This window comes from Aotus nancymaae, unplaced genomic scaffold (genome assembly GCF_030222135.1).
Source record: "Aotus nancymaae isolate 86718 unplaced genomic scaffold, 86718_ANA_hifiasm-v0.15.2.pri h1tg000016l, whole genome shotgun sequence".
NCBI classification, from domain to species: Eukaryota; Metazoa; Chordata; class Mammalia; order Primates; family Aotidae; genus Aotus; species Aotus nancymaae.
In genome coordinates, this window is record NW_026988428.1 from 46,177,251 (window position 1) to 46,189,617 (window position 12,367).

At 39.7% G+C, this 12,367-nt stretch overlaps 1 protein-coding gene across 3 annotated transcripts in view; it reads left to right on the forward strand.

Annotated features, from left to right (window-relative positions):
- The window catches only part of MON2 (MON2 homolog, regulator of endosome-to-Golgi trafficking), a 136,043-nt gene that overhangs the window by 541 nt on the left and 123,135 nt on the right, over positions 1 to 12,367 (forward strand). The gene's annotated exons all lie outside the window — the stretch shown is intronic.

A 12,367-nucleotide genomic window follows, 5' to 3' on the forward strand; every position in this document is an offset into this window, starting at 1 on the left:
AGCTAGGTGTACTGTACACTAGCCTTTTCTGGCCTTTTTCTTATTCGAAACTGGCCAAGCCAAAATTGAAAAAGTTACGTCTGTTTGTTGCTCCCCAAAAGGAATATTTACCTACTGTGTTGAAACCTGTACTTCTCACGTTTACGGCGTATCACTGCATTGGAAACACTTTTCTTTCTGGCATATATCAGTGGAAACACTTAGCTCTGTATAAATCCTTTGATGTGTTAATAAACTATTCAGAGCCACCTAATTTATTAGGAATATTGAAGATCCACAGAATCATGTTAACCCTTGTTATGAGCAGTGCTGTAGTGGGAAGTTGGGTTTGCAGTCAGAGCAAATACAACTGAATTTAAGTTCTAGAAATAAATTTTAACCTCTTTGAGCTTCAGGGTTTTTTGTTTTCAGCTGTAAAACAGGGTTAAAGGGTGTTTTTTGTATTATGTATGGGAAAGATGTAAGAGGAAAAGGGTATAATTAAAGAGACGCCAGTTAATAATACATGGAAATTAAATTCTTCAAATAGTTCTTGAGTTGAAATGCTTAACATTTGGTTACTGTTTGTTTTGTCTCTTATGCCATTTTAATTCTCTAAAAAGGAAAACAAACAACAACAACAAAAAACAGGGCTGGCGCGGTGGCTCACGCCTGTAATCCCCGCACTTTGGGAGGCTGAGGCGAGCAGATCACGAGGTCAGGAGTTTGAGACCAGCCTGGCCAACACAGTGAAACGCCATCTCTACCAAAAATACAAAAATGAGCTGGGTGTGGTGGCGGGCGCCTGTAATCTCAGCTACTCAGGAGGCTGAGGCAGGAGAATCACCTGAACCCGGGAGGCAGAGGTTGCAGTGAGCCGAGATCATGCTACTGCACTCCAGCCTGGGCAGCAGAGTGAGACTCCAAAAAAAAAAAAAAAAAAAAAAACTACAACAATAAATAAATAAAAAACCTCTGCTCAGGTTTTTTCTCATTTTTGAAATAGATCTGCGATATTATTCTAAAGGTAATTATTTTATTTTTATTTCTGTTAAATGTAGTTTGATTTTCCTGCAATTTCATTTACTATTTGCCCTAAAAATTCACCAAGGGTTTTCAGATTTGCATACTTATTTAAATGTTGTACCTTTATTATTATGAAGATTCTGTAATTAGAACTTGACCAATAAATTTTGGATTTTAGGCTTGTGAGGAATATTAACCTTTCTGTAAGTGCATTGGTTTTATCAGTCTTCAACAAACTCCATCTTGTGTTTCTTTAATAAATTAAGTAGATATTACTCAATGATGGAAACCAGATGTGCCACTTTTGGAAAGATGGCTGTTACGAAACATTTTATTTCACACAGTCAATAGTTTGTTTTGATAATTGATTTTCATTATTTTTTATGTCCTCTGTTGAAAGTTATGACAAGTAAATCTAAAGAATTAGGCTGTTTTAGAGAACTTTAAAGAATTAAGTTTTAATTGTAAGAGAAATGCTCTCATTCAGAAAATATCAAACACTCTTTTGTAATTTCAACAATAATTTATAAAACTGACTTCACAGTTCTATCATTCATACAAAACTGTGGTTCCTCTACAGGCTGTTGTGGTCTAGCTTGGGAATATAATTGCCATTTATTACATTTTTTTGTTTTTTGTTTTTGGACATAGGGTCTCACTCTGTGGCCCAGGCTAGAGTGCAGTGATGCGATCTACAACCTTGAACTCCCCGGCTCAGGTGATTCTCCCACCTCAGCCTCCCGAGTTTTGGGGACAGGTGCATACCACCACGATAGGCTAATTTTACACAAACACACACACACACACATTTTTTTTTTTTAATAGAGTCGGGGTTTCCGGCAGGCTGGTCTCCTGAATTGGGCTCAAGCGATCCACCCAGCTCTGCCTCCCAAAGTGCTGGGATTACAGGTGTGAACCACTGTGCCCTGCCGAAAGCTGCTGGAGGATCCCTTGAGCCCAGGCAGTCAAGGCTGCAGTGAGCAGTGATCATGCCACTGTACTCCAGCCTGGGAGGCAGACCAAGACCCTGTCTCAAAACAAACTAACAAAAATGCTTACAAGTTTTTACTTGAACACTGACTAGAGAGATAATTTGTAATTGCACCTAGTCTTTGAGAAAATAGTAATTCTTGTGATTATCTCTGATAAATAATTTTGTATATGGTACATGTCTGTAAGAATTTGTTAAATGAAAGCTTTTTGATTTCTTAGCCAATGATGGGCACTACTTTAGGAATTGAAAAATGATCTTGACTTTGTCATGGGTTTAAAACAAAGACACAGCCATTAGCCTAATTATGATGATGTTTTAGGACAAACCTTTGATTTTCAAGAAATATTTTGGCTGAATTAAGTTTTCCCTATTAAATTAATGGGAGTGCCAAATTTTGGCTTTTGTTCTTCAAGAAACTACTGGTAAGATTTTGGTTTTATTTTTCTCTTTGGGTGCTAAATAAACTTTAAGGCAAAGTCTAAGAAACTGTTCCATCTATAGACTGGTTTGCTAGTTAACACTCTCCCAGTGTCTTCACAGGTGTTATCTGGAAAATACTCATTCTGAACTATTTAAAGGCTACTTAATGTAATACAGTTCTAGTTGTGTATGTGCTTTGGAACGTATGTCTTCTTCCCCAGTCCTTTTAAAGTAAGGTAGCATGAAGTGAGACATTTTATATTTAGTCTTTATTTCAAATTTTTAGTCATTTCTACCTTTTATGGACATAGTGCTTGGCTATTATTTTATTTATGTATTTATGTATGTATGTATTTTGAGACAGGATCTCACTCTTTCACCTAGGCTGGAAGTGCAGTGGCAGGATCTTGGCTTGCTGCAGCCTTGACCTCCTAGATTCAAGTGATTCTCTCACCTCAGCCTCCTGAGTAGCTGGGACTACAGGTGCATGCCACTATACACTGCTGATTTTTGTATTTTTTTTGTAGAGACAGGGTCTCACCGTGTTGCCTAGGCTGGTCTCCAACTCCTGCGATCAAGCGGTCTGTCCACCTTGGCCTCCCAGAGTGCTAGGATTATAGGTGTATCCCCAGGCTAGCCATGTAATTCTTGTTTAAAATTAATAATAAGTTGGATTTAAAGATTTCAAATCTGTTAGAAAATGAATAAAAGAGTATTGATAAAGGATAGTGCCTTATTTACTGATATTTACTTACTGTCTTTCAATTTCTACATAGGTTTTTTACCATACTATTTTTATTTATTACTCTATCCTTTGTATAGTAAATTGTTGTTGTAGTGGCTGTGATTTTATTCTGTCATTTTATAATAAAAGTAGTGATTAGATTATTGCTGATATTATCAGCAATAAACTTCTTCCACTTTTTTTCTATTTTTCTTGGTCCTTATATATAAATCTTCATATTTTAGCAGCATAACTTTTTTTTTAGTACAACTGTACTAGCCAGTTTGGGAATATTTGTATGAAATTTTTTTCTTTGCCTTAAAAATTACTTTGAAGCCTTCTATAATCAGTTCTATGTAACTGATATTCAGTGACCTTCAGAGGAAGAGACCTCTGAAGCCTTATAAGAACTTTTTGATTATTTCCTATTTGCAGGCACAGATGAGGGAGATCTAACTGACACTGGAAGTTGGAGGAGGGGCGTCATTCCTAGCAGAGGAAATAGCACATGTTGTTAGTATTCCATGTAAAATAATTTTTTTTTTACTCTTGTTGCCCAGGCTGGAGTACAGTGACATGGTCTCCGCTCACTGCATCCTCCGCCTTCCGGGTTCAAGTGATTCTTCTGCCTCAGCCTCCCAAGCATTGGAATTACAGGCGCTCACCACCACGCCCAGCTAATTTTTGTATTATTTAGTAGAGATGGAGTTTTACCATTTGTCCAGGCTGCCGGACTTGAACTCCTTACCTCAGGTGATCCACTCGCCTAGGCCTTCCAAAGTGCTGAGGTTATAGGCCTGAGGTACTGCACCCAGCTCGTAAAATAAATTTTATACTGAAGATGATTGGAGCCATTAGAGCTTTTTTTTTTTCTTTTTTGGACAGTGTCTTGCTCTGTCGCCAGGCTGGAGTGCAGTGGCCCGATCTCGGCTCACTGCAGCCTCTGCCTCCCGGATTCAAGTGATTCTCCTGCCTCAGCCTCCTGAGTAGCTGGGACTACAGGCATGTGCCACCACACCCAGCTAATTTTTGTATTTTTAGTAGAGACGGAGTTTCACCATGTTGGCCCCGATGGTCTCCGTCTCCTGACCTCATGAACTGCTCATCTTGACCTCCCAAAGTGCTGGGATTACAGGTGTGAGCCACCAGGCTCTGCCAGAGCTTTTTGAAAGAGAAAGAGAGTAATAAGATCCAATTGATATTTAGTAGCATTGCCTTGACCATTGGTAGGAAGAATTAAAGGGTATTGAGATTGAAGCAAAGAGAGCAAAGTTTACAAAACGTTGATTCTCTGTATTGAAGCAGTAGTGGACATAGAAGGTTGCTTGCATTGTGTTAGACAGTAGTGAAAGAGAGAGTATAGATTAAAAAGGTAAAAATTACCAAGGCATGGTAACCTTCTATATAATGGAGAGAGAGAAATGTGTGATGCCTCCCAGGTTTCTGGCCTGGGAAACTAGGTGGATCACTAAGAGAAGACATAAAAGAGAAGGAAATGTTTTGGGGGAAAATGAGCAGTCATTTTATATATATATATATAAATATATATATATATAGAGAGAGAGAGAGAGAGAGAGATTGAGACAGACAGACACACACACACACACACACACACACACACAGACACAGACACACGGAGTCTTGCTCTGTCACCCAGTCTGGAGTGCCGTGGCACGATCTCAGCTCACTGCAACCTCTGCCTCCCAGGTTCAAACAGTTCTCCTGCCTCAGCCTTCTGAGTAGCTGGGATCACAGGTGCATGCCACCATGCCTGGCTAATTTTTGTATTAGTAGAGAAGAGGTTTCACCATGTTGACCAGCCTAGTCTGGAACTCCTGACCTCGGGTGATCCGCCCATCTCGGCCTCCCAAAGTGCTGAGATTACAGGTGTGAGCCACTGTGCCCAGCCAAGTAGTCATTATATTAAGTTTAAGATTTATGTGTGGCCGGGCGCGGTGGCTCATGCCTGTAATCCCAGCACTTTGGGAGGCCGAGGTGGGTGGATCACGAGGTCAAGAGATCGAGACCATCCTGGTCAACATGGTGAAACCCTGTCTCTACTAAAAATACGAAAATTAGCTAGGCATGGTGGCGCATGCCTGTAATCCCAGCTACTCAGGAGGCTGAGGCAGGAGAATTGCCTGAACCCAGGAGGCGGAGGTTGCGCTGAGCTGAGATCGCGCCATTGCACTCCAGACTGGGTAACAAGAGCGAAACTCCGTCTCAAAAAAAAAAAAAAAGATTTTTGTGTGACATACAAGTGGAACTGACCAGTAGGTGTTTGGAAATTATGGTTTGGCACCTAAGAGGGAGGTCTAGAATTTCAAATTTAGGTGTATCAGTTTATAATTAATATTAGAAACCCTAGAAGTGGATGAAATGGGCCCGGAAGTGTGTATGTATAGAGTGAAAAATATCAGGATTGGAAAGGAACTTTGGGAAACAACAACATTAAAGAAAAAGTCTGCTGGGCAGACTAAGGTTAAAGATACAGGAGAGAAGGGGAAAAGTTGTTAGAGGAAGATCCTTGAGAAAACTGAAGTGTCAGTGGCGTAAGTATATGAACAGGATTTCAATCTGAGAAAGGACACATTATCTTCTGACTGAAGAAGGACAAAGGAAAAACTGGGTTTGAATGTGATAAATTTGAAAGAAGAGAGCAACAAGTTGTAGGTAGTTTGGTCTGTGGCCTCTGCTTTCTTAGTAAGATAGTAAACAAGCTTGTTGAAGTAGAGGGTGGGAAGTTTGAGGAGAGCAGTGGATCACTTTGGAGAAGTGGAGGAGAAATTGTCTTGGAACACCTAGGAGTCTTAGCAGGAAGAGTGGTTGACATGATGATGGGTTGTGAAATCTAGGTAGGAGTCCCAAAGAAGGAAAGCCAATAGTTTGGACTGATTGGAAGATCATGGGAGGATTAAAGGCTAGCAGCACGTATTTCATCAAAGAGCAGTGGGTTTGGGGAGTGTGAGATCTAAGACAGGAGTTGAGACAGTAGTGGGAATACTGCATTTCAGATTGCCCAGTGGTAAAGGATGATGAAGTCCAGGTAATGGGTGGTAGAAGAGTAATGAGAAAGAAGCTCATTTGAGTTGAGGTGGTCAGAATTAGGGTATTGGATAGATTTCGTTTCTCTCTTTTTAAATGATGCAGAATCAGTAAGGGTATAAATAATTTAAGTGCAGATAGTCTTCCCAGGCTATGTACTTTTAAGTTTCCTGTTGCCCATTCAGGCCTGATAGAAATTGGTTGGCAGAAAAACAGCAAAGATGTCTTGTGATAGAGTTCCTCAGTATCCAGGTGTTTTTATTTGTTAACTGGCTGGGAGACCCCTGATGAAAGAGATGCCTTCTACTTAACTGTGACAGGATTTGCCATTTAACCAGATATTTGCGGACTGTGACTAATGTCATTGGCTCTCCTGATTGAGTTAATACATCATTTGCACGACCTTATGACAGTGAAGATGAGGGCTTGATAATCTGTACATGCTTGCTTGGGATCTGTTTTGGTTTAGTATTTTATAATGTATTGTAGTTTTTTCCTCTTGACATTGTATTCTTTCTCCTGTAAGCATAATAAATATATGCTTTATATGTTGAAATCTGTAAGCTGAAATAAATGTACTTTGGTGACAGAAAAAATAAAAGACATTGTCTCTAACTTGTAAACCAGAAAGGAAGACATATTTCAAAATTTGACTTATTTTTTTAAATGTAAGTATAGCTTAATATTTTCAACCGTGTATAAAGTAGAAGGTTTTGCTGTTACTATTATAATTTAACAGAAATTTATGAATCTCCTAAAAAACCAACAGCAGGGAACACAGAAATAATTGAGAAATTGCCTTTATTTTCTGGAAGTTAACTCAAGGTTGAATAAAATGTTGCCTTCACATTAGGCTAGGAACTTTGCATCCTTAGATTCTAATGCAACATGCTGTATTAAATATTTATTTTACAGATGAGGAAGCTGGCTTAGACAGGTTTAGTAATTTGCATAAGGTAGTAAAGCTGGAAAATGGTGGAAATGGGATTTGAGTCCATGTGAATCCATCTGTAACTCCTCTCTCGTTTTCTGTTATACCATGCTGCACATGCCTTTACAACTTGCTTGTTTTTGTTATTGTTCTCATTTGTTTACCTTGCTTCATTATTTGTTACTGTTGATTATTTCCATCATGGAACCCTCTAGTTTTGTGTTTTGTGACATTGTACTTCCCTGTTTTTCCTCTCAGTGTTCCACCTCCTTTTCTTTTTTTCAGGCTGGAGTGCAGTGGGCAATATCAGCTTTCTGCAGCCTCTGCCTCCCAAGCTCGAATGATCCTCCCACCTTAGCCTCCTAAGTAGCTGCACCTATATGGACATGCCACCACAGCTGGCAAATTTTTATATTTTTCATAGTAACAGGGTTTCGCCATTTTGCCTGGGCTGGTCTCAAACCCCTGAGCTTAAGCATGCTACCTGCCTTAGCCTCCAAAAGTACTGGGATTACAGGCATGAGCCACTGTGCCTGGTCATCCTTTTCTTTACATGCAAGTAAGTGTCTCCCAGGTTCTGGCTTCAGATCTTCCCTTTCTCCATGTTCACCCTCTTGGAATCATTCTTTCCTATCACTTCTGGCCTTGCTATGAAGCTAATGACTCTTAAATCTACTTCACTCATTCTGTTCCCTTTACTGAGCAAAGATCTGCATTTCCAGCTGCCCATCAGACACATTTAGAATATTTTTCACATGCTTCAGAGAACTCCTTTTTTTTTTAATTGAGGCAGTGTTTCACTCTTGTTGCCCAGGCTGGAGTGCAATGGCGTGATCTCAGCTCACTGCAACCTCTGCCTCCCGGGTTCAAGCAATTTTCCTGCCTCAGCTTCCTGAGTAGCTGGGATTTACACGTACGCACCACCATGCCTGGCTGATTTTGTATTTTTAGTGGAGATGGGGTTTCTCCCTGTTGGTCAGGCTGGTCTCGAACTCCTGACCTCAGGTGATCTGCCCACCTCAGCCTCCCAAAGTGCTAGGATTATAGGTATGAGCTACCACGCCCGACCTCATGTTATGGCTTCTAAAGCCCTTTTGCTGTTTTGGAATTGCCTCCCCTCATCTTTCTATCTTTTTTATTTTTATTTTTAATTAAAATTCTACCTTCATTGAATCTCACTTTAAATGTTGCCCATCGATTTGTTAGGTGAATAAATCCACTTTACAGATAATTTTCTAACTTCTTTCTTCATTTATTTATTTATCTGTTCATTCATGAAATAATTTCTTAATGGTAACACCTACTATGTGCTGAGTGCTAACTAGTTGGTGGAGCTAAAACAGTTGCAGCTCCTGCCCAGGCTTGTGAATCTAGTATGTTTTCCTCTGCTCTCTTAACTTTCACTTAAGTTTATTTTTTAAGGTATTTCCTTATACCTCTTATATTTTATCTTCTGTTATAGTTTTTTAAAGTATATTTTTCTTTATTCCATAAGGGTCAGTATTAGATCTTGTTTATCCTTTTATTCACTATAGTGCAAAGCATTTGTATACCTAGGAGGTGCTAATTAGATACTCGTTGAAGATTAAAGTTTTTTTTTTTTTAATTTTGAGATGGAGTTTTGCTCTTTTGCCCAGGCTGGGGTGTAGTGCACAATCTCAGCTCATTGCAACCTCTGCCTTCCAGTTTCAGGCGATTCTCCTGCCTCAGCCTCCCGAGTAGCTGGGATTACAGGTGCCTGCCACCATGCTTGGCTAATTTTTGTATTTTAGTGGAGACAGGGTTTCATCATGTTGGCCAGGCTGGTCTCTAACTCCTGACCTCGTGATCTGCCTGCCTCGGGCTTCCAAAGTGCTGGGATTACAGGCATGAGCCACCGCACTCGGCTGAAGATTAGATTTTTAAGAAAAGGAAGGAAAAAGCATACCACCTAAGGAGGCATATCATGTATATATTTTTAGCTATCTACATGTAATCTGCATTCCATTCTTTTATTACATATGTTAAGGAAATTTTATTTGTTTCCTAGAAGCTAGAGATTCTAGAATAGAATGTCACATAGGTATATATTTTTAGAAGTTTTTAGGGTTGTGGAATAATTGAATGTTACAGAAGAAAATCGTAATGGTTTCAATATAGTAATTGTCTTATGAGCATTTTATCACCTAGCGGGGGTGTTCTAGATGTATCAGGTACTCCTAGTGTGCACTTGACTTCAGGTCTTTTGATTTTACCTGACATCTAAAATCACAAATCTTGAGGCAGCTCCATACCACTCTTGTGTCTCATTAGTACATTATTTTATCTAAGTTACCATTAACTTGAATTTCACATTTTTTTTGAGACACAGCCTTGCTCTGTTGCCTAGGCTGGAGTGCAGTGGCACAGTCTCAGCTTACTACAACCTCTGCCTCCCAGGCTCAAGTGATTCTCTTGCCTCAGCCTCCTGAGTAGCTGGTGTTACAGGTGTACACCACTACGCCTGGCTAATTTTTTGTATTTTTAGTAGAGACGGGGTTTCACCATGTCGGCCAGGGTGGTCTTGAACTCGTGACCTCAAGTGATCCACCTGCCTCTGCCTCCCAAAGTGTTGGGATTACAGGCATGAGCCACCACGCCTAGCCTCACATTTCTTCTTTAGCTTTTGTTTCATGCTGTGTCCTGTGAATAAATAAATTGGACCTTTAGTAAATTTTCTTTAATATCAAGGTTTTATTCTTATAGAAGTTGTGAAATACATTTGTTATTTAAAAACAGCAGTGGCTAGGTGGGTAGCTTATGCATATAATCCTAGGACTTGGGGATGCCAAGACTGGAAGATCACCTGAGGTCAGGAGGTTGAGACTAGCCTGGGCAACATAGCAAGACCACCATCTCACTAAAAAATTAGCTGGATGTGGTGGTGTGTGCCTAGTCCCAGCCGTATGGGAGGCTGAGGCAGAAGGATTGGTTCAGCTCAGGAATTCATTGCTGCAGTGAATTATGAAGGGGTAACTATACTCCAGCCTGGTTGACAGAGTAATACCCTGTCTCAAAAACAAAAGCAAGCAGAACAGCAATTTTTGTGGGGAAAAAAACCCAGCCTTTTAAAGAACTTCACACGCATGTGTGTGTGTGTGTATATAAATCTGTACAGTTTTAGGGTGGACATTTGTTAATTCCTTTGCTACCATCCATTCCCTTTTGCTTCCTTCAGTGGTAGGCTATGTTCTTCTCTCATTTTCAACCCATTGGATTTTCATTCCTAACTCCAGAGTACCATGATTAGCTTAATCTACTTTATTTATTTATTTGGAGACAGGGTCTTTCTCTGTCGCCCAGGCCAGAGTGTGGTGGTGCAGTCACTGTTCATTGTAGCCTTGACCTCCTGAGCTCAAGCAATCCTCCCACCTCAGCCTCTCAAGTAGCTGGTGCTACAGGCTGATACCACCACGTCTGCCTAATTTTTTTTTTGTTTTTTTTTTGAGACAGGATCTCCCTATGTCGCCCAGGCTGGTCATAAACTCCAAGGCTCAAATGATCCTCTCGCCTTGACCTCCCAAAGTGCTGGGATTACAGGCATAAACCATCACTCCTGGCATAGATTAGTCTACTTTAAATCCTCCCAACTGCTTCCCACCCCACCTCCCTCCATTCCTGTGCAAGTTACATGATACTCGTGAGTGCTGCTGGGAAAGAAAAACTTTTTCTTTCTCTAGAGCTACTGAAAGAGACCTTTTCTCTCCTTCAAAATAGTGTCATATGAAATTTTGAGATGTGGAATGGCTGCAGCCATTGTTGCTAAGGTTGGATGCAGACTGAGAATGAACCTACCCATTGAACAGGGCAGAACCAAGAGAATGGCAGATAAGTGAAACTGCATCTCTGATGACATTATAAATCTCTGAATCAAACTTCCTCTGGATGTTTCAGTTAGTGAGGCAGTAAAGTCCCTCCCTCTCCCTCCCCTTTTAAAGCGAGTTAGGATTGGCACTTGTAGATACAGTTTGTGTGTGTGTGTGTGTGTGTGTGTGTGTAAAATACCAACAAGTTTTTTTGGTACGTTTAGAACTTTCCATTTGTTCCCTTAGGAACACTTATTATATAGCTGCTATATGAAAGGCACTGGGATAGGCATTAATAATATAGAGAGATGAATGAGATATATTTCTTGTCTTCATCATTCTTAGAGGCAGTATGAAGAAACAAAATGAGATGAATAAGATAACGTGTTACAGGTTCAAGCCGTATACAGTACTAAAAGTAAAAAGGCTTTTCAATAGTTGTCATAGAAAAAAGTGATGGAAGAAAAGATTTCCATCACTGCTTATGACACTAGAAGTGTGACAAAATCAGAAGCACCTGCACCATAAGTCTACAGCTATCATCTTGTTGTTACTAGTGGTTTAATTTCAGCAAAGCATTATTTGTCACATTAAATTAGTACTATGTTGGGTTTGCATTTCATTTGTGAATTTGTTGGCATTATAATTTAAAAGCTGTAAAGAGTATATTCCTGATTGTATTTATACATACATGTAAATTTGTCAGTGACTGTGTAGGTCCATAGCTTATTTTTTCCTTTTAAAAGATGTCCTTTTCCTTATACTACTGAACTCAATTTTGAGAAACACTAGTAAGAGTGGGCACTAGGATCATTGAATAATTGAGACAGTGGATGGATGGAAGACAGGATTGTAGGTAGAGATATGTCTTCATTTAGGTTGACAGTGAGTGTTGGAACTAAAGTGTGGGAGTGAGATTTGAGGAAAAAGTACAAGATATGTTAACTAAAAAGACTTCGTGGCTGATTAGACTTATGAGTTGAGCGAGAAAACCCAGGTATCTGGTCAGTGACTGGATGGATGATGCTGCTGTTCAGAAAAATAGAAATTGTAGAAAGAAGTAATAGGTTTTTCTGGCTGAGGGAGGAGTTTGGGGGTAGACGGAAATGATAACATCTATTTTAAACATGTTGAATTTAAGGTGTCTTTTAAATATTTAGGTTAATAATTTCTGTAGTATAGGAGACAGATCAGGAACAGGAATATAATTTACAAGTCTTTATCAGTTAGAAAGTAAATGAAACCATGAAATTACAGCTATCCTTTGGTATCTGCAGGGGATTGGTTCCAGGAACCACAGGGAATACTCAGCACTTTGGGAAGCTAAGACTCCAGGAAATACCAAAATCTGAGGCTATTCAAGTTCTTGATACGAAATGTTGTAATATTTGCACATAACCTGTGCGTATCTTCCCATATAATTT